This window comes from Silene latifolia, chromosome 7, assembly GCF_048544455.1.
Source record: "Silene latifolia isolate original U9 population chromosome 7, ASM4854445v1, whole genome shotgun sequence".
Taxonomy (NCBI): Eukaryota; Viridiplantae; Streptophyta; class Magnoliopsida; order Caryophyllales; family Caryophyllaceae; genus Silene; species Silene latifolia.
Genome location: NC_133532.1, coordinates 72,404,308 through 72,429,066, shown reverse-complemented (window position 1 = coordinate 72,429,066; position 24,759 = coordinate 72,404,308).

Sequence of the window (24,759 nt, the reverse complement as noted above, 5' to 3'; positions counted from 1 at the left end):
AATTCCAGTCAGTAACACCAGCGGCTTCCCTATCCAAGTCTCTCAACCATTCCCGAGCATCATCAGTCAAAGAAAAAGGAAAAAGGACTCCCTTGACCCTATCTTGTGTCACCCCAGCAGTTAGAGGAATAGTAGTACAATACTCCGTAAACAACTCTATATGCTTACACGGATCCTCGCTAGGTACCCCCTTGAAGAGATTTCTCTCAACTAACTGTATATAGGATGGATGAATTCCAAAGTTGCCTCCATCTGTAGTGGGAAGCAGGAAACCTTTAGGTAGAGAATCCACCGTAGGCTCAGAGTGACTGGCAATATTCGGCATTCTAGCAAATAGAGTTGAAAGAACAGCAGGTATGACAATATCCTCTTCTAGAACATATTTCCTGCAACACTATTAACGCACTAGAGATAAATATGAGATCAGTCTCAAAGAATAAATTTCTTTAGACGAGAGGCAAACTTAAAATAAAGCAATAAAATTACGCCACCTCTCCGGCAACGGCGCCAAAATTTGACACGGCTGTCGCAACCCTATCAAAAATAAAACCAACCGGTCTCTAATAAATGCAGTAGAGGCAGTCGGGTATCGAATCCACAGGGAGATGGGAGAATTTACGCTAAACTAAGTCATCTGAGTAACTGTTTCTTGGGGGTTTTAAATGTTTTGTTCTAAACTACGGAGACAAGAGAGAAAAAGAGTAAAGAGAAATAAAGTAGAAACATAATGATTTTACTGAATAAAGAGAAACAGCTAGGACAATCGGTTCACCATGATTCTCAAGAAAACTAGTCAAGGGACATAGGTCAATGCAAATTCGGTCAGCAGGGTAGTGAAAAGGTTCTTTCGGTCCGCTATTCGCCCTAAAACATTACTAACTTAGCTTTCGCCCTCATTAGACTGCTCTAATATTCACTGCAGGTCTTACCCCTTCCAATGTTTTGATCCAGGTCAAGGTGTACCAAAGTTAATAATCTAATTGCATCGACTCAAGCAGAAAAGTACAGTTAATTGCAGTGATTAACAACACAGATCTAATTGCACTAAACCCTAGTCACATATTCATAGTCTCCTTAATATTATGGCTCCCTTTTGTCCTAGCAAAGGAGATTAGCTATGCATGATTATTCAATAAACAACAACAACACATAACCTAAGAGGATTAAACATAATAATTGATCAATAGCGAATAGCCTAAGAAGAGAATTAAAAGAGCAAAGAGATTAAAAGAACAAGAACAATAATGCAAAAGCAATTAATTGAAAATAAAGAGAAGAGAATACAAAATACAAGAGAGTAGCAATGGAGAATTAGGTTACTAGTGTAAAGTTCTAAGAGAGAAAGTAAGAGAAAGGAAAAAGAAGAAGTTTTTCTAATGACTGCCATCACTTCCTATTTATTCCTAATTACAAAAAGAATATCCAAAGATTAACTAAAATCCGCGTATAAGACCAAACCTCTCGATCGAGTGAAATGAAACCACTCGATCGAGTGAAATGAAACCACTCGATCGAGGATAAAACTCAGCAAAGCTTTCGATCGAGCAACAAGAGTACTCGATCGAGGACTTCAACAAACGGTTATTTCGATCGAGTAAAGAGAGAACTCGATCGAAGAACTTCAGCAATGTAACGCATTCGATCGATTATTTTAAGTGACCAACTTGGTCGATCGAGCTATATTAGCACGGGTGGACTTCTTGAACATCATCCGAAGCCATTTCACGGATCTCTAAGTGACAGATTCCAAGTGCCGACCTTCCTCCTCCACAATCCATACGGTTGGGACAGGTTCAGGTTCGATTTCGCTCCTTTCCGGTTCATACGTGTAATTAATACAAGAAAAACCAAAGTAGACTATTCGGGGGCATTTGTACCTACATGCCACATAAATAACAAAGAAATGCGTGTAAATAAAGGGTAAAAACCTTATATAAAATACACGTATCACTTAGAACTCAAAGCACACCATCCCGTGGATCGACCTCGACTTAACCACTTACTAATTATTTGTTGAGAATATAAATGTGTTTGATTGAGCGTACGACGACAATGCTCATCATCATCATACAACCCATTATAGAACTGGATGCAACAGAACCATTGCTGAAACCCTTGATGAGGAATAGAGCGAACAAGCCTTTTGAAATGAACACATGCTTCATTCAAGTCTTCAGCCGGTAATTGCTTGAAGCTGGTAATCTGTCCCCTAAAAGCATTAGTACGCAGCGGAGGATAGTATCTCTTATCGGAAGTCCAGGCAAGTGAATTCCAATCGGTTATACCAACAGCTTCCTTGTCTAAATCCTGATTTCACTCACGAGCACTGTCCCTTAAGGAGAAAGGAAATAGCACCTCCTTCACCTTTTCAACAGTTACCCCAACGGTAAGATGAATAGTAGAACAATAATCTATAAATATTTCTGTTAGGCCAATAATTACCCTGACTCATCAGACATAAGTTAGGCAATACTCAAGGCCAAGCCTAGACTAAAAATATCTAAAGCAAGACAATTAGAACGCCTGGTCAGGCATCAAGCAGGAGGGAAACACAGGATAAGGCAGCTGACAAGCCTGGCCTGAAAAGATATCACGACAGGCATAAAGATGGCATCATCAAAGCAAGTCAGGCGACAAAAGAAAGCATAGTCAGGATGTAAAAACAAAATCCTTATAAACAAGGAAGACCTATTCAAACACCCAAGAGAAGAACATAGAAGAAACGATCAGAGGAAACGGCTGGAATATAGAACGAATCAATCAACCACCTCCGGGTAAATAGGGCATGAGTCCTATTTACCAGGAAACCCTAAAAACAACCCAAAAAAGTTCGTTAACAAGCTACTATAAATAGAAAGAAAGAAAGGAAGAAGAGGACACGCAACTTTTACTCGACTACTCACTTATATTTTTACTCATCCGTGTTAAACTAGAAACATTACTCTTATTATTATGCAGCCTTACTCATTATATCGCCTGACATACTCATCCCCTGTCAGGCTAACCAAAATCATAGTAATAATCCCTCCTGGCTTAGTGCCCGTGGTTTTTTCCCTTATTCCCAGGGTTTTTCCACGTATAAATTTTTGTGTTATTGTTTTTCATTCATTTACTTATCTATTCAACTAGTCAGGCAATTAATATTGAGTTAGATTACCCTGCTAAAACTTTCCTGGCAGGATATTCACCTCGTGCAAATACCTGTTAAAAAAATTTCCATATGCTTACCGGGGTATTTACCTCCTACACCCCCTGAATTAGCTTCGCGCCACTAGATTTATATAGGACGGGCAGATATCAAAGTACCCTGAATTGGTAAGCTGAATTGGTTTCCCTAGTGTTTTTGCTAATTTTCTCCTATAGGGAATGTTTGACCATACTCCTTGCCTTGTGAGTGAGACTCAAGCACAAAGCAGCAGGAAAAGGTCTTTTAAAAATTTCAATATGTGGAGTACTGCTCCTGGGTTTCTGGACTGTGTTAGAAATTCTTGGCAATAGGATATTGTGGGCAGTAAATGTTCAAGGTGGTCAGAAAATTGAAAAGTCTGAAGCCTGGACTCGAGAAGATTAATAGGGATCATTTTTCTGATATTGAGAATGCTGCTGATATAGCTCACCTTAAGCTTATTCAATTGCAACAAGATTTGGTGCAAAAACCAGGAGACATGGATCTTATGAGGCAAGAATAAGAGGCTAATCAAGCCTCAAGAGTACTCCAAGAGGCAAAAATCAATTTCCATAGGCAAAAAGCTAAGGCTCACTGGATAGAAGAGGGAGATGTTAATTCTGCATATTTCCATGGGGTTATTAAAGCTAGGAAGATTAAACATTTTATTTCTCAGATAGGAAGTCATAAAGATCAATTGTGCACTGATGACGGGAGTATTCAAGCAGATTTTTCAGACTACTATATGATGCTCATTAAGGTTAACAATAGGGTGGTACAAAAAGGCAAACTGTGTAGTTCAGAGCATACACATAAACTCTTGGCACCTATTTCAAGGGAGGAAGTGAAGACTGTCATGTTTCAAATTCCCAATGATAAAGCTCTAGGCCCAGATGGATACTCTAGCAAATTTTTTAAAGACTCTTAGGATATTGTGGGGGAGGACATTACTGATGCTATAATGGATTTTTTCCAGACATGGTAACTTCTTAAGGAACTGAATGCTACCATGATAACACTAATTCCAAAAGTGGAGAGGCCTACCAATGTGATTGTGGACAAGGCCCTCGGGAACTGCGTCCGCGGGATCCACACTAGGCATAATCGACTCGAGGTTCTTTCGAATCGAATTAAGACCAATTAGAGTCGCCACCAAGTTTTTTGGGAACTTGGAACCGTTCAAGTCAACTTTACACCTTTCATCGAAAAGCATAAAGCCCATCGACTACGAGCGATTAAAGATAAAGACTTGTACCCTATATCACTCGATTTGAATGACTCTCGTAATCCAATGGTATTTAGACGGATCCACAAACCATAGATCTTGAGTAAGGGGTGAGGGTACGTGTTGGGAAGCCCATAAGGACACCCAACCCCGCCCGTCAATAACGGCCTCTACTAAGTCAAGTGTCGGATTTCAAACAAGGTCATAGCTACTACGATGTATGATATGCAAACGTTGTTTTAACCCTATCATGTGACAACAATTTCTATGTCGTTTTAGACGCAACTAAACTAACTTTGTCAAAGTTGTAATTTAGCATGTGGGTTGATTGATCTAACAACATGTAAAGCAAACAAACAAGGCTTAAGGGGGAATGGGGGAGCCGTTGGGATCTACCTATTACAAACCAGGCATTTCATGCCGACACAACGATAAATAAATTACAACTCGATCTAATTACAATTGCTACATACAACTCAAAACACGACACAAAACACACGGCCATTGGGCCTTGAAAACCGTGCACATGAGGGTGGCCCACGGCTCACATGACCCACGGTCCTTGGGTCACTCCTCGTAATGCGTGCTCGCGCTTAATCTCATCGAATTAGACATAAGGCTACGCACCAAAGCATGCATTAGCATAAACCTGGCCATGTTGCTTTAAACAACATGCGGTTTACTACGCTCCTACAAGCATTGGGGAACAACCGTCTAACCAAACAAGACCAAGGTTTTTAAAGAGGTTTTGACTCAAAAGAAGTAAAGCAAACTCGAAAATTACAACTCAATAAACAACGATAAATTACAAGCTAACAAACGACAAAGAACGAAAGGTAAGAAATAAAGCGAGACAAAGAAAGACGTGGCTAAACCCCACGGCCTAAAGCCACGGCCAAGATAAAGCCAACCTAGTTCCTAAGTTAGATTCATTGATTAGATCGAGTGATTGCGAAAAGGGATAGGAAACAAGTTAGAAAACGAGTTAAAAACGATGTTGATTGATTGTCGCATGAGGGTGCATTCTACACGGCCTAAAGGGTCTAATTAGGTCAAATTCGCTAATTAATTTAACTCATCGAGTGTCAATAAGAAGGTGCTAATCACGCACTCTTATACTAGCGAGAAATTAGGTGAAAGAGAGAGATGCATTCAATTAATTACAGAATCGTCGATTGATTTTATAACTTACGTCGAAGCCACCTATCGTGTCTAATTAGATTATTAAATTAATTTAAAGTCATCTAAATACGTCATAGGTCAACAATCAGAGGTTAAACTAACATACAACGGGTCCTAGGGTATGTCGATTTGGCAAAAAAAGAAAGGGTCGAAAGCGGTGAAAGTTAGACAACTCGTTTTATTTATGCCCTACCTTGAACACGAGGATATGTAAATGAGACAGGGGTGTACGACCGACAGAAGTAGCGGTTTCTTTTCCCATCTCAAGTCAACGCGGGTGTTCATGGTGGTACTTTAACTCATACTCGGACTAACTAGTTTCATAGTTAATTAAAACAAACGATAAACAAAACGAAAACAAACAAAAAACAAACTATAAAAAAAGCATAAAAAAAACGAAATAAAAAAGGAGATAAAAGGGGATTTGATGCACCCTCAACCTACATGTATCGTTGACACCGTCTTGGGTCGTAATCGATGGTATATTTTATCTCGAGAGGCCGTCGTCGACGAAGAATAAAGCAAACACGCGTTTTGGAAAGTTTCTGGACAGCGATTTTAAAACAGTGATATCTCCCTCGTTTCACGACGAAAATTCGATTCGAAAGATGTTTTGGAAACTAGAAAGAGAGGAGAACAAGGATATTAAAGCAACCCCTGCTCTATTTGGGTTAATGGGCACGAAAAACGAGCACAAACAGAACTGGACAGACAAGAGTAAACCGCGAAAACAGAGTGTTATTTCACTCTGTTTTTCGAGGGATCTCGTGTACTCTCAAGGGCAATTTGGCTCGTAAATCTTTGTCTAATGTGTAGATGGATGTTATGTGGTTAATTAGGAACAAGAAACTCGAATTTTTATGGAGTTTTGATGGAGGAACGAGTGGGTTTTCGAAGAGGACACACAAACAGTTTCAGTTTGTGTGTCGGTTTTGTTTAGGGTTTTTGAAGGATGTTTAGGGTTTGTTTCTGAGGTTTAAAGCTTGTATGTGATGCTTGGATGTATGGAGAACTTCGAGGAATGAATGTATGGTGAAGGGGTGGTATTTATAGGGAGTTAAAGTAGGTTAAAAGAGAGGAGGAGGCAGTCGGGCTCAATCCCGTATGGCTGCTGTCCATCGGTTTTTGTGAGGGTTTGAGGGGGGTTTTCTTGGTGATTAAGCTAGAATAACATGGGTAGGATACTAGAGTATGGGTTAGGGTTAATGGGTACGGGTCTTGGTAGTGTTTGAAGCGGGTTTGGGCTCGAGAATTGACACACAAAAACAGGGGACTGCATTGGTGTTTTGCGGGCTGCTTGTGGCCTGTTTGGGATGAGAATTTGGGCCGCTTGTGAGGGGGTTCGAACATGGGTTGATGGGTATTGGTATAGGTTGGTTAGTGTACTCGAGATTCGTGCCAATTCGTAAAGGAAACGGGCTCAAAAACCGAGCTAAAATCGAGCTCAAAACACACGGTTAAAAACGAGTTCTTCGCTTTTAAAATCGATTTTTCAAATCAATTAATAAATTAAAATAAATGACTTTTCAAATCAAATATACTCATAAAATGATTTTTCAAATCAATTATTTATTTTATTTTCAATAAAATAAACTTGGGAAAATAAATTCAAAATAAAATAAAATAAATTGAATTTACCTAAAAACCATAATTTAAATATCATTTAAATTAATAAAATACTCTGTCGACAACGCTCGTTCTACATCGTAAAACGAACCCAAATAATGACAATGACAACTAAATAAATACATGTGTCCTATCATCATCGGGTGTTTGTCGGGTTCTCTATAAATTCCAATATCGACGGATACGGGTATCTACAGTGATGCAATACAGACCTATAGCTTGCTGCAAGGTCATATATAAATATATCTCTAAGATTATTTACAACAGGCTGGCTACAGTTCTCCCAGAGTTACTTGCTCCTAACCAAGGAGGCTTTATACAGAGCAGAAGCATTATGGAGAATATCTTGATTTGTCAAGACATTATAAGGCTATATAATAGGAAATTAGTTTCCCCAAGATACATGTTCAAAATTGATTTACAAAAGGCCTATGATACTATAAAATGGGAATTCATCAATCAACTGCTAAAGGCCATGACGTTTCCTAGGAAATTTAGGGAGTGGGTCAAGCAATGTGTATCCACTACTTCATACTCTTTAAGTATGAATGGTGACTCTTTTGGTTTTTTCAAGGGCCAAAGATGTTTAAGGCAAAGGGATCCTCTATCTGCATTGATTTTCACCATCTGCATGGTTTACTTATCCAGGCTACTAGCATATACAACAGAGAATAATAATTTCAAGTTTCATCCTCTATGTAAGTCTTTAAAGCTTAACCACCTCATGTTTGCTGATGACATACTAATGTTTTGCAAGGGAGATGTAGAGTCCATTATGATCATGCTCAGGACCTTTTCCACTTTCTCCAAATCATCTGGTCTTAAAATGAGTAAGGGCAAGTCTAATGCCTATTTTAATAGAGTCAAAGAGGGGCTAAAGAGAGATATTCTCAAGGTATCTGGCATGGTAGAAGGCAACTGCCTTTCAGATACATGGGAGTTCCAATAAAAATAACTAGGCTGAATGCCCAATATTGTAGACCCCTAATTGACAAAGTGATAGCAAAGATAAGGGGAATTGGGATTACGAAGTTATCATATGCTGGTAGACTTGTTTTAATCAGTTCAGTTCTCAAGACTTTTCATAATTACTGGGCGTCTATGTTTATTTTGCCTACTGGAGTAATTGCAAGAATTGAAAGCATCTGCAGAAATTTCTTATGGGATGTGGGAGTGGATTACATTAGAACTCCACCAGTTTCCTGGGCCAAAGCTTGCAGACCTTTTACGGAAGGAGAATTAGGTCTAAAAACCAATGCCATTTGGAATCAAGCAACGATTGGCAAATTAGTGTGGTGGATTACCTCAAAGGCTGACCACCTGTAGGTGAGATGGGCCAATCAAATATACATAAAGCAAGCACCCTGGCAAAATTATAACCCCCCATCTGACTTAAGTTGGTGTTGGCGTAAAATATGCAGGGTAAAATCCACTTTGGCAGATAACAACAGTCAACAACAGTGGTCTACAACTAGTGGTCAAGAGTATTCCATCTCTAAAGGGTATGATAGTATCCGAGATAAAGGCGAGATTGTTTATTAGCACAATTTTGTTTGGACCAAATGGACATTCCCATAGCATGCTTTCATCACATGGTTATATTATCAAAAGAGAATAAATACTAATGTGAAGTTGAAAAGACTTGGCATTAGCCAGGATGATACATGTTGCATTTGCAGTTCTGATGGAGAAACTCTTGAGCATCTTTTCTTTGGATGCCAGTACAGCAGGACCATTATTGAATATGCTAGAAAATGGAACAATGAAAGCTTAACATATCAAGATATTCATACCTGGAGGAAGAGATTAACAGGCACAATGTTGAAAAAGCATCTGATGAACTCGATCTTGAACGCATGCAACTACCAGATCTGAAAACAGCGCAATCTTACCGAAATATGAGAAGAAAATCCAAGACCAGAGGAGTTGGCTCAGAGAATAATAGCGCAATTCAAAATCAAAATTAGTGCCTGCTTTCATAAACCACCTGCATTGCATGATAGGGGTTTGATGGAGCAGATGCAATTGCAGAAATGGAGCTGAGCGGATTTTTCGAAGAGGAAAGGGGAAAGTGAAACAGTGTTCCATCTAATTTTGTTGTCTTAATCTGTTTAATGTTTTGCTTTCCTTATTTGGGCATGTTGTTGGGCTGTGTTGTGCAAGGGTTTGGCTTGCCATCCCATGTTACCCGTGTTCAATGGTTCCCGATCTTAATAATATTTCTTATATTTTTGCGAAAAAAAAAGATACCATTATTTGATGAGCGTAAACCCTTTAGAAATAGAGGCGAGTGTAGGCTCGGAATGGCTGGCAATATTAGGCAAGATCTTAGTAGTAACTTTAAAAGTAGAAATATCCTCTTCAAATGAAAGATTATTTGCCACAAAGTCTGCGTAAACCGAATTAAGCGTACTCAAGTCTTCCGCTTGCTGAATTTTATTCCAAAACTTTCGCCTAACACGAAAAGTCTTCTCTGGTTCAAGATCAAATGGTATGACCTCAAACCTGGGAGACCTAGGCATAAATAAACATTAAACAAATAGAATAAGAACGGTCTCAAGGAACTACAGTTCCCTGAGACAAATGACAAACTAATATCAAACAAACAGAATATCACCGTCTCCCCGGCCACGACGCCAAATTTGATAAGATAATCGCACACCTATCAAAGATAACCAACAGGTCTCTAACTAATATAGCTAAGAAAGTCGGGATCGTATCCACATGGAGACTTAAATATTCTATTTGCTAACTAACAATCTGTCTAAGTAACAATTAGGGTTTGTTTGTTTTTTTTTTTCTAAACTAAAGGCAACAACGGAAGAGAAGTGAGAAATAAGAATGAATCTAAAAAAATAAGGAGAAGGGATCGGACTAGGATTTTTGGTTCACCATGGAAAACTAACGGTCACAATCAAGGGTAAAGGACGGTCGTAGATATTAGTCTAAGGGGTAGTGAAAAGGTCCTCTCAGATCATTATTTATTCTAGAATTCTTCTAACGGGTTATCGCAACTTATTAGCGCACTCAATTGGTTCTAACAGGTCTAACTCTCACCATGTTTTTTATCTTAGATCGGAGTTTACCGGTTCAATTAAATCAATTATGCGCATTAACTGACTAATCGTGATTTAATACTACAATTAACAACATATGCATAATATAATCGACCAATCTAAAATCTTATTAATAACCCTCATAAATCCATGGCTCCCCTTAAATCCTAGCGAAGAATTTAGCTACGTATAATTAATTTAACGATGACAATCAAGATAATAATAAGGGAATTCATACTTAAAGGATTATAATAGTAATTAACCATATACAAGATGCAATTAAGAGAGAAAGATGTAAAAAAAACAAAGAGGAAGAAAGATGAACAAAAAGGATTAAAGTACCGAAGATTCGGAAGAGTAAAGTAGAAAAGAAATATTACAACTTGTTAGATCCAAAAATAAGAAGGTGCTTTACGTAGGGAGAGTTTAACAATAGAATGAAAGATAACCTTATGAAATAAAACTACAAGCTTTAAATACTAAGTCCAAACAATAGAATAATTAAGTAGCTAATAAGCCCAAAACACGAGCTGAAGTCCGACCAAACGCGTGCATGTCGATCGACTAACCTGGATCTGTCGATCGACCAAACAGCTGACCATTTTACTCTGTTGATCGACATATCTCTGCAACTTCCAAAATGCCAACTTTCTATGTCGAATGTCTTATTTCGATGGAGATATTAGCATTGCCGTTTGAAATAGATGGCTTGTATCAGCTTCTTATCTCTTTCCATACTTCCATCTTGTCCGTGACCCTCTAGGTGACGGTTCCGCATTCTTCCATGGACTAGGACGTGGGCTATGAGCTCCCGTATCCTTTATCAATCGGTCTCGGCATCTAAATGCATAAGTGAATTCCAAAACTACAATAAACATAAAACACATCTGAAGCAGCAAACACATGAGGAAATAAAATAAAATAGTCAAATAAACGCAAAGAAATGCGTGCCAAACCTTAGAATAAACGCATATAAAAGGCACACATCAAGGAGTAAGCAGAATCTTATCTATTTATATTAAATTTTAAAAAGAGCTGAAACAAAGATGCCATCTGAGTCGTGGTCATAGGTGATAGAGGAACAGCTTCTAAGATATTTCTCTAATTACTGTTTCTAGAAGATAAACTAGAAGGAATAATATGAGGGGGAGTGACAACAGGTGGAGACTCCCTAGAAATGACTCTAGACTCAAACTCCGACTCTAACTCTAACCCGAACACTTCGTCATCTAGCTCTCCTTTGAACATTTCTCCTTCCCCAGTTGTGTACTTGAATATCCTTCCTTGATCATTGGTCATTTTTTTTGGTTGAATATGCGTGATTGTATTAATAATAAAAATGGGAAATATTCAAAGGTAATTACATCATCTACATCAAACATATTCCGACCATTCATTGCTGACATATCATCTAGGACCATATTCAACAAAACCGGATAAGGCTTCCCTCTCCTTCGTTTTCATCCATCCAAATCCTAATTTTTTATCTCAATTCATCTATCTCTCCCACCAAAGACAATCTTTCACTGCAATCGGGTACTGAACTTTCCCTTTGATTCTTCTCCTCACTTTATCCTTAATCGATTTGATCAAAATAGCAGGGCGCATCAAGAAACCCTCAATACTGGATTTATTTTGCTTATTCCAAATAGCACACCAGCATGCATTAAGTATGACTATTTGTGTTTTCCTCTTCAAACTTGATCCTTTGAGTCAACCCAAATGATGAATGATGTTGATTTCAGGTATGTTGATCCCACTCCAATCTGCGATTAATCCAATCACTCTCTTGCTATTTTCACATGAGAAAAATAAGGGGTCTTGAGTTCCCTTTTTGATTTACAAATGCAACAAAGATCATTATCACTACACCCAAACTATCTTTAGTGTTCATACCATTATTCATGCCCATCCAAGTGCTCATTGAGTGTTTAGGGATCACCCAATTGCTCTATATATGATGGTACTAAATCACCATAGGCTGATGTTGTCTAAGCCATTCATATCCCTTTTTTTATACTATATCACTTATAGCCCACACTCCATTTATGTATCCATGCTTAATTCTCTCTTTCACTTTGCAGATATTTTTCCAAGTCCAACTAGCATCAGCAGGAGGTACATAATCATGTCATTCCTGCCCCTTCAGATGAGTTTGGTGTATCCATTGGAACTCGAGCATATCTGCGTTATAGTACAACCAATCCACAAGTTTTGCCACTGCAGCTAAGTTCCAAACATCCGCTTTTTTAATTTCTAAACCTCATTCCCTTTTAGGCAATGTAACTTTCTTCCAGGCAACAAGAGGTACTCCGTGGTACTCTAGGGAACCATCCCAGAGAAACTTTCTACAGATTCCCTCAACTCTAGCTTAGGAAGTATAAAAATAGCAGCCCAATCGTAGTAAAGAGTGTTTAGCACTGAATTAATCAACGTAAGCCTCCCTACATAGGATAGCTTTTTTGCCCCTAGAACCTTTATTCTCATAACCATTTTTTCAACAAAAGAGGTACATTCAAGTTTTGTCAATCTGGTGGATTTTACAGGCACCCCAAGATAATTGAAAGGCATAGAGCCTTCATTAAAAATGGTCACACCTTTAACGTCTTTTTTCAAATCCCTCATTGGTCCATTTGATTGATTTTCTCCATCCTATCTAGGATTTGGGTGGATCTGCATCAGTGATAAAACATGTCAGATTGAAGTGGTCATCACGGGGTGCTATGGTAATAATCTCATCTTTAGCTGCCTTTTTAAACCGATCTTCCCCCAAAAAAAAGGCTAACATCTTGCCCATCGAGACAAGGTGTCTAATGAGTATTATTGATATGGGTCATTTCTTTGGAATGAACTAACAGTCATGGAATAGTTCGATTCCAGCTAGCTTGTTTCCTTCGAAAATCCACGGTTCGGGAAATCTATGAAAAGAAACATGATCTCTTTCTTTGATGAAGTACCCATTCAATGTGGGATAACATGCATTTAGATGCTTTGGTCTTTATGAATTGCATGAGCATTTCATGTGACTCTTTCTTCATGGGTTTTAACCTCAGAGGAATTCTTTGAGAATTGGCTTCTTTGAATTGTGGAATAGTATTCTTTATCCGATGATACAATGGCAAACCCGGGAAATATACATGTGACTTGAGAATGTGGTTAACCACTAGATTTGAATAAGCATTATAGAGGAGCGAGCGCATTTTATAGCAGGTTGCTAACTTGGAATCCTCCTAATTCATGCATAGGGTCAGAGGTAACTTGGTTGTTTGACGTTTTGTTGATTACGAATTTGATTGGAGAAGAGGTGATGGTGACAATCTGTCTATCGAGTGGTATCTTGATTTTCTGGTGAAGGGTGGATTTTATTGCTTTAGGAGCGTGAATCCAAGGCCTACCCAGAAGTATGTTGAAAGAAGCCTCGATACCGATTATCTGAAAATGGACTTTCCTCTCAACTGGCCTAGTGGCCACGGTTAGAGTAACTGGACCTAAAACCTTACGACGGGTTCTATCATAATTTAAGCATGAACCCCTTGGTTCGTCGGAATCCAGTCTGACTCTTTCATTCCCAATTTGTATACAGTTTTGAGCGATATGACGTTTACTGCAAATTCGTCATCTACTAGTGTCATAGGCACATTCTCTTTTAGACATGTAACGGTGATGAAAAGAGCCAGATTATGAGTGACCCCAAAAGAAGGAAGATCTACATTAGAGAAAGTAACAGGGTTACTTAGATTGTGAGCATCTTGGAGGACAAGATAGACCATATCATTCGGAGTAGAATCAGATGACATATTTAGTTTTGCCAAGGCTGGCAGTAAAGCCTAACAATATGGGAATGAGCTGTCTATCAATTGCTAGACTGAAATATTAGCCTTGGTTTTCTGCAGCTGTTTAATTAGTAAATCGGTGGCTAATTCCTCGGTTATTCCACTTTGGGGATGGAACTACCCGTAGCAGTTGGGTTACTTGTTTGTCCTAGAGTTGGGTTTTAATATGGACGGCCTGATTGAGTAAGGTGATCGATGTCGGGATCTTCTAGACTAGGTTTGACTAGAGGGTGCTCAGTGAGGTAAACATCTTCAACGTCATCCCTCAACACACCATTGATCTTGTTCTCTGTAATACCCGATCATTATGGGACCCGTACATAGACCTTGGGATGCGTGAGAGGACCATTAGACCCGATAAGATATCACTAGACATGAAAGGATAGCCTTACACTAGACCTAGACTAGACCATGTGGAGCTGCAGCGGACCGAGTGGGTCCACTCGGTCGAATAAAAGGTATACTCGACCAAGTGCGTCCACTCGACCAAGTGAGTTATCTACTCGATCGAGTGAGTCCACTCGACCGAGTAGACTTGGCACTCGGTCGAGTGATGAGAACATGGGTTAAACTGTTTCTTCCCTAACCCTAAAATCATTTCTATCTTTCTCCTTATCTCTCCAAACTCTCTCCCTTCTCTCTAAACCCTCACAAACACCCACTATTTGGGAGTCAAGCTTGGATTAGAGGATTTTCCACCTTCCACTTCATCTCCTTCATCTAGTAAGTAAACATCTACCTTTTTCTAGTCTTTTAAACCCTAACTTTTGGGGGATTTCATTATGGGTAATTAGTTAGTAATTAGTATGGGTAAGAGGGGTAATTAAGAGGTAATAATAAGGGGTTTCGTAGTTTATCTTAGTATAGGATGTATTGTGATAGTTATTACGTGATTTGTATAGGATGAGACGGTTCCTTGAGACGGTTTCGGTCCGGATTCGAGTAGCTTAAAGAGATTGCCAAAAGGTAGGTTAATCCTACTCGGTTTCAATAATGTGGTATTGATGATGTTGATGTTGTAGTTAGTCTCAGAAAATTTGGAAATTTGCATTATAACATGTTTAGTGGTTAACTGCATCATTAAGAGAATGATTATGATAGGTTGGGTTATGTTTCATGTATTGGTTATTATTATATATGTGGATGAGGATGTGTTGTTATTGAGGAGACGTAAAACGGTTAGGAGACCGTCTTACGCTTGAGTCACCTCTTGGAGCTTCCCACTCCAAGAGGAATGTTCACATTAATGGCTTGAGTCACGGAGGGACTCGTGTAGTTGAGACACGACGTCTGGCAGGGGATCTGGTTGGCTTCCGGGCCCAGTATGTCTAAAAGTGTTTCGGTACCTTTTTGTGGTTGTTGGTATGTCTGGGCGTGTCCAGGTACCTGTGTGGTTATCGGTATGTATGGGCGTGTCCCGATACCACGGTAGCTGTTTGACAGAGCAGTCGTATACCTATCAAAAATAACCAACTGGCTCTAACTAATATAGCTAGGGAAGTCGGGTCGACCTCCACAGGGAGATGGGAAAATGTCAGCTTTAACTAAGTTCGTCACGGTAACCAATTTGGGGGTTTTAATTTGGTTATTCTAAACTAAAGATAAAAAGGCAAGAGAGTAAAGATTAAGCAAATAAGGGAGAAGCAGCTAAGACAGCCGGTTCACCGTGATCATTCAGTCAAGTAATCTAGGTCTCAGGTCAATGCAAATATGGTCTATGGGACAGCGAATATATCCTTTCGGTCTCAATTCGCCCTAAAGCACAAATAGCTTAGCTTTTACCCTCACTACGGTGCCCTAATGTTCACTACGAGTCTCACCCTTTCCAACCTTCCGGTCCAAGTCAAGGTTTACTACGATAAAATGCCTAATTGCGTCGACTCAATTAGACAGATATAATTGATAGTAGCGATTAACAACAAAGACTACACAAGCATAAAACCTAATGTGGCGATTACTATTCCTTCATAATCATGGATTCCCTAGTCTTAGCAAGAGGGAATTAGCTACACATCATTATCGAATCAACAACAATAATATATAGATAATAGGAATTGAACATGATAATAATAAACAAAAGAAATTCAAATAAGCAATCGCAGAGATAAGAGAAAAGAAAGAAGTATTAGCGATAAGATCAATTAAGAGTAAGAATTAAGAATTAAAAGGGAAAATAGTACCGATTACAAGTCCGGATTCGAGCAATAGAATAGAAAAGAGTAGAGGAAAAAGAAGCAGTGAGTCAAGATGAAGTCAGGAAGAGTTACGCAGTCTACTCCTTAAGGTAGCACACAAAATCTCCCCCTAAACCTAATCCAAAAGCCTAATTACAAAAGCCCATACGAAAATAGGCAGAAAAACATAATTACAGGGTAAAACCACTTGATCGAGTGGAATAGAACCGCTCGATCGAGTAGCTAAGCAACAAACCCTTCGATCGAGTGGAAATAAACCACTCGATCGAGTAACTCCTTATAATGCCTTCTCGATCGAGTAATATTTATACTCGATCGTGTGATCTTTATGATATAAAGCATTCGATCGACTAGAAAGATGGTCGATCGAGCTATTTTGGCACGTAAGGCACTACGACACCTTCCGAAATCAGCTCACGCGTCTTCAAAGTGATAGATTCTAAGCTCCGATTCCTTGTTCTCCATAAATGTATGCAAATGGGACGAGTTTGGGCTCGATTTATCTTCTTTTCGGTTTGAACCTGCAATTTACACAAGACAAACCAAAGTAGACTATTCGGGGGTATTTGTAGCTAAATGCCACGTAAAATATTACAGAAATGCGTGTAAAAATGGGGTAAAAACCTTATATAAAATACACGCATCAAATCTCCTCAAACCAAACCTTCGCTTATCCCCAAGCAAACTATGAATGCAACTAAGAATAAACAGTGGAACAGGACCAACGCATTAGCTACAAATCATCCGCCAAAACCAGTTTAATGCAACAACTAACAAAGTGGCAAATGATAAGTGCAAACGAATTAAATCAATGTCTCAAACTTTAATGAACCGTCGACCTTGCAAGACTCAAAGATATCAGACTCTCACGGGTCGCTCATCACTCAAATTTAGGCATAGGGTGAGTATATATGTGAAAGATAGAAAGAAGTAAAGACACTCACCTAACTCGACCTATAAGAACATGTATGCAGTTAACATGAATAAAGTCTCTACAACCGTACATATGCATTCCAACCAAACTAATGACCAAGACACATGCCGAGGACTTAAATTTAGGTAAGTAAGGTAATGGGTAAGAAGGGGCTAAAATGAATTTGGATATGTGGAGTTAATAGCCAAACTAGCAACACGGATCCAAGTTATGAAACTGCATCCCAACTTCGTACTCAATATAACAAAACAGAATGGTGCAAAATCGATGCACTCAACTCACAAAACACCATAAACTTTTCAACTCCCCATAAAATATAAACAAGACATGGGAGTGAAAATCATCTATACAACTTTTCATTTTTCGCATATGATTTTTCTTTCTTAATTTTCATTTTTCTTTTTCAATTCTTTTTTTTTCACAACATTTTCTTTCTTTTCATTCCCTTCGATTCTTCCACCAGCTTCTGAAATCAGATATATAACCAAACTGAAGTAAAGCATTCCAAACAGCTACTCATCACTAGCTTGGCTATGGTAGGCAAAATTATAAAATGTAGCTAATAGGGAAAAAAGGCAATTTGGCTATGTGAGGCTCATGGGTAGAATAAAATAAAGGGAACTGTCTCTCCTAACATGTGTCACCATCCACAGACCGAATGCATACAGGTAGTAAGAAGACTAGACTCATGCTTATGTAAATTGATGTTACATGCCTTGCAGAGAGTAGTACTCACATCCTAAATGAAACCGGTCATGAATGTCACCAGTTTATAAAGCTCTAACCTCAGAATACATAGTAGCTTGCCAATATATGAGTCAAGTCTATTCGTTCAGATAAGACAGAAACAAAAATTCGTAGATTATGCACATTATCATGCCGACTACATGTCAAGAATATGCACGGCAGAGGTAAGGATTCAATGTAGCGTCAAAGATCAAACGTTCCGACTCAAATTAAACGTGAAAATTTTTGAATTTTATGTGATTTTTGAATTTAAAAACGACAATGCATGCAGAAATAAATAAACGTGCAAGAGGAAATGCAAGAAAACATGAAGACACAGATATAGATGCATACCTTCCCAAACCAAACCGTGCAATGCCCTCATTGTACCAAAAATAGGGAAAGAAATGCAAACCAAGGAGAAAAGGATAATTGGAGTCGGAATACTTACAACACGTCATGAAGAGGGACCTCCCCAAACCGACCATGAACATGGGAGGTCATAGGTAGTCACACAGCAGCTCAACAGACGAAAACTAGCAGCTGGAAGACGGAATGGCTCGATCGAGTAAAATAGAACAACTCGATCGAGCGGTTTGGTGTCAAAAATGCTCGATCGAGTAAATATATCACTCGATCGAGTGATTGTGAATCTGCAGCTTGTCGATCGAGTATAATTGTTACTCGATCGAGTGATTATCAAAGTAAATGTGCTCGATTGAGTAGAAAAACTGCTCGATCGAGTTGCTGCACCTACAAAACACGTATAAGAATCATAGGAAATGTAGAGAAAGCATAGTTTGGCGTCTAAAGTTCAAAAAACAGCTAAATGAAAATAAAAAGGTTCCACAAAAATACAACAAAACAGTCCGGGTTTCCTCCCGAAAAGCGCAGGTTTAAGAGGTCCCGCACGACCTTTCTGGCATCAATTGACTGGCACTTCAAGCTCATCGAAGTACAAGACTTCAACACGATTATCTGCTTCATTTGCTTCGTGATAATGCATCACATATTGCCCATTCACCTTGAACCGGTTTCCTTCGGGACCTTCTAGCTCAACGGATCCAAATTTAGTAACAGCTGTCACCGTATAAGGACCACTCCTCCTGGACTTCAGCTTGCCAGGAAATAATCGCAGTCGGGCATTAAACAGCAACACCTTCTGCCCGACATGAAATTCCCAAGGTAGAATTCTTTTGTCATGCCATCTCTTCGTCTTTTCCTTGTAAATGCGCGAGCTATCATAGGCATTAAGCCTAAACTCTTCAAATTCATCTAGCTGCAAAAGACGATTCTAACCACATAACTTAGGATCAAAGTTAAGCTCACGAATTGCCCACCAAGCCTTACATTCCATTTCAACAAGTAAATGACATGATTTCCCATAAACTAACCGATAAGGTGATGCACCGATCGGTGTCTTAAAGGCAGTTCTGTAGGCCCATAATGTGTCTTCCAATTTAAGACTCCAGTCTTTCCGTGATTTAGAAACTACCTTAGACAAGATATCTTTAATCTTGCGATTAGAGACCTCAACCTGACCACTGGTTTGGGGATGATACCCTAAGCCACGCCAGTGTTGAACACCAACCTTAGACAGAATGGAAGTTAGTTTCTTTTCTTTAAAGTACATTCCCCCATCGCTAATGACGACCCTAGGGACACCAAATAGGGGAAATATGACCTTTTTGAACATCTTAATCACGGTCTTGGCATCACAATGGGGTGAGGCAATTGCCTCAACCCACTTCGACACATAATCGATAGCTACTAAAATGTACCTGTTACCTTTACTAGACGGGAACGGTCCTTGGAAATCAATGCCCCAGACATCGAAAACCTCAACCTCTAGGATACCATTTTGTGGCATCTCATATCTCTTTGAAATGTTCCCTGATCGTTGGCAGGCATCACAAACTAAAACAAAAGCCTTAGCATCAGCAAACCAAGAAGGCCAGTAAAAATCAGACTAAAGTACCTTAGCCACGGTGCGCGATGAACTGTGGTGACCACCATAGGGAGAGGAGTGACAGCCTTTCAGGACTACTTTGGTCTCCCACTGTGGAATACACCGTCTGTAGAGACCGTCTGCACATTCCTTAAACAAATAAGAATTATCCCAGAAATATTGCTTAGCGTTATACAGAAACACTTCCTCTGCTGATGAGAAAGGTCAGGCGGCAGCTTGCCACTGACAACGTAATTAGGTATATCTGCATACCAAGGTTCTTGGTTAACAATAGAAGACAATACGGTAAATAAAGAATCATCAGGAAAAGACTCATCAATAGGTAAAGAATCTTCCCCCTCTTGTCGCGACAGTCGCGACAGATGATCAGCTACAACGTTCTCAGCTCCTTTCTTATCTTTTATCTGCAAATCAAACTTCTGAAGAAGGAGTATCCATCTCAATAGCCGTGGTTTAGCCTCCTTCTTAGCAAGGAGGTGCCTTAGAGCTGCATGGTCAATAAAAACAGTAACTTCTGACCCAATCAAATAAGAACGAAATTTCTCTAAGGCATAAACTACAGCTAGCAGCTCTTTTTCAGTGGTGGTGTACTTCACTTGAGCCTCATCCAGAGTTCGGATCGCATAGTATATTGCATTTAAAGCTTTGTCTTTCCTTTGGACTAGCACCGCTCCTAGTGCATAGTCACTGGCATCACACATTATCTCGAACGGCAAATCCCAGTCGGGAGGCTGTATGATCGGCGCAGATACCAAAACCTGTTTTAACCTGTTAAAAGCAGAAAGACACTCGTCAGTAAATACAAAAGGGGCATCCTTAAGTAGCAGCTGTGTAAGTGGTTTAGCTATTTTTGAGAAATCCTTGATAAATCGGCGATAAAAGTCGGCGTGGCCAAGGAAACATCTCACTCCTTTAACATTAACAGGAGGAGGTAATTGCTGAATCACTTCCACTTTTACTTTATCAACTTCTATTCCCCTATCAAAAACTAAGTGCCCTAAGACAACTCCCTCGTTGACCATGAAATGGCACTTCTCCCAGTTAAGCACGAGATTAACCTCAATGCAGCGCTGCAACACTTTACCAAGGTTAGACAAACAGTTAGAAAAATCACTTCCATAAACACTAAAATCGTCCATGAAAACTTCCATAATAGACTCAATATACTCTGAAAATATCCCCATCATGCACCTTTGGAAGGTGGCTGGGGCATTACATAAACCAAAAGGCATCCTGCGATAAGCAAACAAGCCTTGAGGACAAGTAAAAGTAGTCTTAGCTTGATCATCTAGGTGAATAGGGATCTGAAAGAACCCTAAATACCCGTCTAAATAGCAGAAAAACTTATGAGAAGCTAACCTTTCTACCATCTGATCAATAAAGGGAAGGGGAAAGTGATCTTTCTTGGTGGCGGCATTCAGCTGTCTGTAATCTATACACATCCGCCAACCAGTCACTACTCTAGTAGGTATTAACTCATTTTTGTCATTCCTAACCACGGTAGTCCCTCCTTTCTTAGGGACCACCTGCACTGGACTCACCCACTTAGAATGTCCAACAGAATAGATAATACCTGCGTCGAGCAGCTTCATTACCTCAGCCATCACAACATCTTTCATCTTCTGATTCAGCCGGTGCTGACCCTGTCTGCAAGGTTTGTGATCTTCCTCCAGCTCTATCATGTGCATACAAATATCGAGACTAATCCCCTTGATATTGTTCAAGGAATAACCCAAAGCTTTCCCGTTTTTCTTAAGCACATCTAACAATGAAGTCAGCTGATTATTATCAAGCTTAGCACTAACAATGACTGGATATTTCTCAGTATCATTTAAGAAAACATATTTTAGATGAGAGGGAAGAGGCTTACGCTCAGGTACCTTTACCTCAATGGAGCAAAGGGTACTGATCATCTGTTCCACTTGCTCTCCCTCAGGTCGTTGAGTTCACGCTCATCTAAATCATCTTTAAGCAAATCCAACACATCGTCATCGTTATCTGGGTTATCTGCACACCCATCCTAAAGCATAAGAGCCTCTAGTGGGTCCTTTATAAAAGAACCCGACCAGAAGTCATAAATAGACTCGTCAATAATATCAACAGAATAACATGTGTCCTCTATCATTGGCCGGGCCAAAGTGCTAGGCAGACTGAAAGTAATCTCATCATTCCCTACTGCAAGAGTTAAACGCCCTTGTTTGACATCAATAATGGCCCCAGCTATACAAAGGAACGGTTTTTCTAATATAATTGGGGTCCGGGTGTCCTCAGCTATGTCTAGAACAATAAAATCTACTGGTATAAAAAACTTGCCTATTTTCACAGGCACGTCCTCTAAGACACCCAAGGGTCGCCTAACATATCTATCAGCCATCTGTAGGGTAATGTTTGTCAATTTAAGGTGACCCATATTCAATTTCTTGCAGATAGATAGGGACATGACACTGACACTGGCTCCTAAATCACAAAGAGCCTTATCAATTACCTCATTGCCTATAATACAGGTAATAGAGAAGCTACCCGGGTCCTTCATTTTAGGTGGCGCCTTATTTAAAAATAAATTACTAGACTCTTCCAAAAATGAAACGGTCTCAAATTCACTTAACTCTCTCTTACCCGTCACAATATCTTTCATGAATTTAGCGTAGGTAGGTACCTGGGTAATAAGTTCGGAAAAGGGACAGTTACCTGGAGGTTCTTGACAACGTCCACTAACTTACCGTACTGTCGCTCAACCTTTGCGTCCTTCAGACGACCTGGAAAGGGTACTCAGGTAGCAATGAGTGGACTTGCGACTTTCTCTTTACCTTTATTAGCACGTGACGTCTTCACAGCAGGGGAAGAAAACACGGTAGCGGAATTAGATGTCAAAATAGGATCTCCGCTGGTTCTGGCACTCGATCGAGCACTTTCCTCACTCCATTGAGTGAATTTATCTAGAGAACTCCTCGAACGAAGTGTTTGTCCCACTTGATCGAGCTCTTGTATTTCAGGCTTACTCGATCGACCACAATTTTCACTCGATCGAGTGACTTCTTCTGCCAGATCACTCGATCGAGAGGAATATATACTCGATCGACCATCTTTCATTTGGGCACCTCTCGATCGAGTAAGATTTTTACTCGATCGATCATCTGGATTGGATATTTCACTAGATCGAGTAGTATTTTCACTCGATCGAGTGCCTGGACAATATACAGCAGGGATATCGTCCGTAAACTCGTCTAGCTCTTCTTCCGGGGCATTATCAGCTGTCACAACCCCGTCTTTTGGCATTTTTGGCCCCTCATAAGCGCGGCCACTTTGGAGATTGATGGCGTTGACTGGGTCAGACATCGGTGGATGGTTAGCTTGGTCTTTCGCAAGTGTTAACTGCGCGACTTGTTCTCTTAACTCCACAATAACGGTATCATCCTTGTTGCATTTCTCCCCAAACTGTTATGCTAAGTTCAAAACCAAGGATTTCAGTTCGGCAATCTCCCCATTTGTAGAAGGGGGGTCTGGCTGCGGCATTGGTGTAGAAGGAGTAGAAACATTTGTCATTTCTTCATATAATTGAGAAAAAGGAACTCATTGCTTGTATTTTTGGTAAGCAATGACGCGCTCTATTCTCGCCATACAACCAATGGGGTCATGCCCCTCCATGCCACATCTACCGCATATCTCCACATGCTCAGTAATTGCACAAACTTGTGCATGCTCACCCATAGCCTCCGTAATCTCCACATTACCTAGACTTTTTCTAGGACTCTCCACTTCAGCTGCTACCAACTCGTTAACTTGCCCACTTCCTCGGGGATTTCCATATTCGGCAACATGTATGGCCATCTCCTCAATAAGACGCCACCCTTGATCATCCTCCACGTTTTTCGCGAATCTCCCCTTAGCTACACTATCCAGGATAGCTCTCTGGTTTCGATATAACCCGTTGTAGAATTGGGTACATAAGAACCAGCGCTTGAAACCGTGATGAGGCACAGAACGGACGAGCTTCTTGAACCTAGTCCAAGCCCCATTCAAGTCTTCGGTGGGCAATTGCTCAAATGAAGTAATCTGAGCTCTCAACGCATTAGTGCGCTGTGGCGGAAAATATCGCCTATAAAAGGCCAAGGCAAGGGAATTCCAGTCAGTTACACCGGCTGCTTCCCTGTCTAAATCCCTCAACCATTCCCGGGCATCATCAGCTAAAGAGAAGGGAAAGAGAACTCCCTTCACTCTATCTTGTGTCACCCCAGCAGCAAGAGGAATGGTAGAGCAATACTCAGAAATAACTCTATGTGCCCTCGCACGGATCTTATTCAGTACCCCAAAGAGATTTCCCTCGACCAGCTGTATGTAGGATGGGTGGATTCCAAAAGTTCCCGATTCAGTAGTGGGTAGTAAGAAACCTTTTGGAAGGGAATTCACGTTAGGCTCTGAATGGCTGGCTATATTCGGCATCCTGGAAGATAGAGTTTACGACTTAAGCAGGTATGATAATGTTCTCTTTCTAGAACAGATATCCTGCAAACTAATCAAAAACTTTGCAAAAATGAGATCAGTCTCAAGGAATAAATTCCTTGAGACGTAAGACAAACTTAAATAAAGCAACAAAGTTACGCCAACTCCCCGGCAACGGCGCCAAAATTTGACAGAGCAGTCGTATACCTATCAAAAATAACCAACTGACTCTAACTAATATAGCTAGGGAATTCGGGTCGATCTCCACAGGGAGATGGGAAAATGTCAGCTTTAACTAAGTTCGTCACGGTAACCAATTTGGGGGTTTTAATTTAGTTGTTCTAAACTAAAGAGAAAAAGGCAAGAGAGTAAAGATTAAGCAAATAAGGGAGAAGCAGCTAAGACAG